Here is a 4,293-nt window from a genome sequence, read left to right on the forward strand (position 1 = left end):
AGTAAGGAGACGTTGGCCGGGTCATGTTTTTCATGCTTCATATAATTCTCAATCTAGAGGTATAATTACACTAATCCATAACTCAGTACCATTTAACCTTGTTAACACCATTAGTGATAGTTATGGCAGATATCTTATTGTTCAATGTGAGATAGCCTCACTCAAAGTGAACTTGGTTAATATATATGGATGCAATAATGACAATCCATCATTTTTTAGAAATCTTTTTTTGTCCCTTGCACCACTTTCGGGATATCTCGTTATTGGGGGAGATTTTAACTGCACGCTTTATCCTAGTGTTGATGAATCAAGTGGGATCGATTCAGCTCATAAGCAGTCTAGACAGGAAATACTACAATTTATGACTGAACTTAATTTAGTTGATGTTTGGAGAAATATGCACCCAGATAAGATTACTTTTTCCTGCTACTCTAGCACTTATGGCACTTTTTCCAGAATTGACTATTTTTTACTTTCTGCATCTTTGATACCCATGGTAACTAAATCCTGCTATGATAGTATTGTCATATTCAATTCAATTCAATTCAATTTTATTTATACAGCGCCAAATCACAACAAAAGTCGCCTCAAGGCGCTTTATATTGTACAGTAGATCGCACAATAATAAATACAGAGAAAAACCCAACAATCATATCATATGACCCCCTATGAGCAAGCACTTTGGCGACAGTGGGAAGGAAAAACTCCCTTTTAACAGGAAGAAACCTCCGGCAGAACCAGGCTCAGGGAGGGGCGGCCATCTGCTGCGACCGGTTGGGGTGAAAGAAGGAAAACAGGATGAAAGACATGCTGTGGACGAGAGACAGAGATTAATAACAGATATGATTCGATGCAGAGAGGTCTATTAACACATAGTGAGTGAGAAGGTCACTCTACCGTTTCGCTTCAACTAAATCTACCTAACTTACCATTATTTATCACTAGATGGCGACAGCAATCTTTCTGGTTAAAGGATCCAGAAATCTTAGAATACATTGGAAAGCAAATAGATTATTACTTTGCTCATAACACTACTCAAACTTCGGCGACTATAAAATGGGAGGCCTTTAAAGCTTTCCTGAGAGGGCAAATGATCAGTTTTACAAGCTTTAAACATAAAGCATCTAGGATGGAACTGGTTCATTTGGAGAAAAAGATAAAAGATATTGAGGAAGAGATATTTATATCCAAATCTAATGCTCTGATTCTAGAGTTAAATAAATTCAGAGCTAAATTTAATATTTTGTCATTAAATAAATCTACTAAAAGTTTACTAAGATTGAAACAGTCATATTATGAACAGGGTGAAAAAGCAAGTAAAATACTGGCCTGGCGTATTAAACAGGCTCAGGCTGAAAGTACAATAAACTCAATAATTACAGATGAAGGACAGATCACAGCTGACCCTAAACATATTAATGACTCTTTTTGTATTTTTTATAAACAGCTATACAAAACTGAGCATTTAAAGTCATCTTCATCAGAACAAAAATTTTTTTTGGATCAATTGCATTTTCCTAGACTACCAGAAAATGACATGGATGAACTAGAGCTTAATATAACAGTAGAAGAAATTACTAATGCTATAAGGAACATGAAAGGGGGTAAAACTCCTGGACCTGACGCAATACCAATAGAAATATTTAAAATATTTAAAGATAAATTAATCCGGCCATTATTGGATATGTATCAGGAATCATTTGAATCTGGGTCTCTCCCCCCTTCACTCAATGTTGCAACAATTACTTTGCTACTGAAACCTAATAAGCCAGCAACACATTGTAGTTCTTATAGACCAATTTCACTGTTGAATTATGATTACTAGATACTTTGCAAACTATTAGCTATGAGATTAGAGACACTTTTGCCTAAAATGATTCATTCAGACCAGAATGGCTTTATCCAGGGGAGACAGGGGTTTCACAATATACGGAGGGTCATGAATATCATTTATGGGAAAAAAGAGACCAGAGACAATGCGTTAATCTCAATGGATGCGGAAAAAGCCTTCGAGAGGATCGAATGGCCATTCTTATTTGAAGTCTTAAAAAAGTTTGGTATTGGAAATAGATTTTTTAAATGGATTCAATTGATCTACTCCAACCCCCAAGCAGAGATTTTAACTAATGGTCTTTTTTCCGCACCATTCAGATTATATCGTGGAACTACACAAGGGGGAACTAGACAAGGGTGCCCCTTGCCGCCTCTCTTGTTCACTTTGGCAGTTGAGCCTCTTGCAATGGCAATCCGGAATCATAAAAACATATCAGGATTTAAAGTAGGCAATGTTGACCACCGTATTGCTCTATATGCAGATGATGCGATCCTGTTCTGCACTAATTTAAACAAATCAATACCATCCATATTAAGTCTCATTAACATATAAAAAATAAAAAAATTATTTATAAAATAAATTTTGATAAATCCGAAATATTATTTTTGAATAAAAATGAACGACAAAATCCTCCAATCAATACTCCCTTTCTGCTATCTGAACATGGGTTTACTTATCTGGGTGTGAAATTAACTCACTCAAATGAAAATATTCTGGCATCCAATTATAATTCCTTAACGACATCAGCTACTACACTTCTAAACAGATGGATGAAACTACCTATATCTTTAATTGGTCGTATTAATATACTAAAAATGTCCATTTTGCCAAAATATCTTTACCTTTTTTAATCAATGCCTCTCTCTCCACCAAACTCTTTCTTCTTAGATTTACAAAAACTATTCCGAAACTTTATTTGGAATAACAAAAGATCAAGACTCAGAACCTCATTATTATACCTTCCTTATGAAAGAGGGGGTTTACAACTTCCAAATTTAAAGTGGTACTTCTGGGCTGCTCAAATCAGAGCGGCAATGTTTTATTTTGTTAATGAGCAGACTCCAGCATGGGTTTCTATGGAGTCTACAGAAATCAAAATTCCCCCTAACTTATATCTTTACTCAGCCGACAGGAAGACATTAAATAAGCAAACTAAGAACCCTTTTTTAAAAAACACTATAATGATCTGGTTTGAAATACATAACTACTTGGGAAATATGATACAACTGTGTAGGTTTACTCCGATATTTGGAAATAACTATTTTCTTCCTGGTAGGGCGGATGCAGGTTTCAAATTTTGGTTTGACCAAGGTATAAGAAAAGTGTCTGATATATTTAGGAATAATACGCTTATGTCTTTTGAACAACTTAGAAGTACTTTTTCTATTCCTGTCAAACATTTTTTTAAATTTCTTCAAGTAAGAAATTTCATCTTAACCACACAAGGTAACAGCTTACAAATCCCCACCTACTCCTCTTTAGAGAACAGTTAAAAAGCATCTAAATGGGAGAGGCCAAGTTTCTGCATTGTACAAATTATTTATGGAAATTTCCAAAGAATCAACACAGTCTATTTTAGAGGCTTGGAGGAATGATTTGCAAACGGATATATCTGATTATGAGTGGTATAAATCATGCTCCTTGGCCCAGAGTCTGACAATTAATGTGCAATCTTGACTACTTCAATACAAATGGTTAACAAGACAATATATTACTCTGTCAAAAATGCATTATTTTAATTCAAATGTCCCAGACAACAGTATTAAGTGTGGAGTGGACAGGGGCACTTTATTTCACTGTATATGGGAGTGTCCACATGTGAAAACTTTTTGGGAAAAGGTATTAAATCTGTTGAGTCAAATTATTGGTGATGTGATTCCACTTCATCCTAAAATATGTATTTTAAATATATACCCGAATAATTTAGTATCTGCTGCAAACAATAGAGCTCTGTTAACGATTGGACTTTTGGAAGCCAAGCGCTGTATTGCTATGTGTTGGAAAAATCAAAAAATATGTGGACTATCTCAATGGCTCAATGGACTGACATCTATACTATCTATGGAGAAAATAACTTATGCATTAAGAAATAAACTGGACAAGTTTTGGGTTATATGGTCAAAATTTTACAACTTTCTGGAGAACTGCAACGTATACAATGTGGACTTAACAGCTTGAAACTATAACTTGATTTGTATATCTGTCCTTTCCTTTTGTTATGGTTTTTTTTGTTTTTGTTTCTATTATTAAGTTGTTTCTGTTGTTCTTGTGGTTCTGTTTTTATTGATTTATTTATTTATTTTATTTGACTTTTTTTTTTTACTTTATTATTATTTACTTATTTGTTTATTTATTTATGTATTTTTTTAATGCTCACGGTGCACCATGTAAAACTGGTTAAAACCAATAAATAAATGTTAAAAAAAAAAAAAATTTAAGACTCCATCAATTTTAGAACC

This window comes from Pelmatolapia mariae, linkage group LG23, assembly GCF_036321145.2.
Source record: "Pelmatolapia mariae isolate MD_Pm_ZW linkage group LG23, Pm_UMD_F_2, whole genome shotgun sequence".
Lineage (NCBI taxonomy): Eukaryota > Metazoa > Chordata > Actinopteri > Cichliformes > Cichlidae > Pelmatolapia > Pelmatolapia mariae.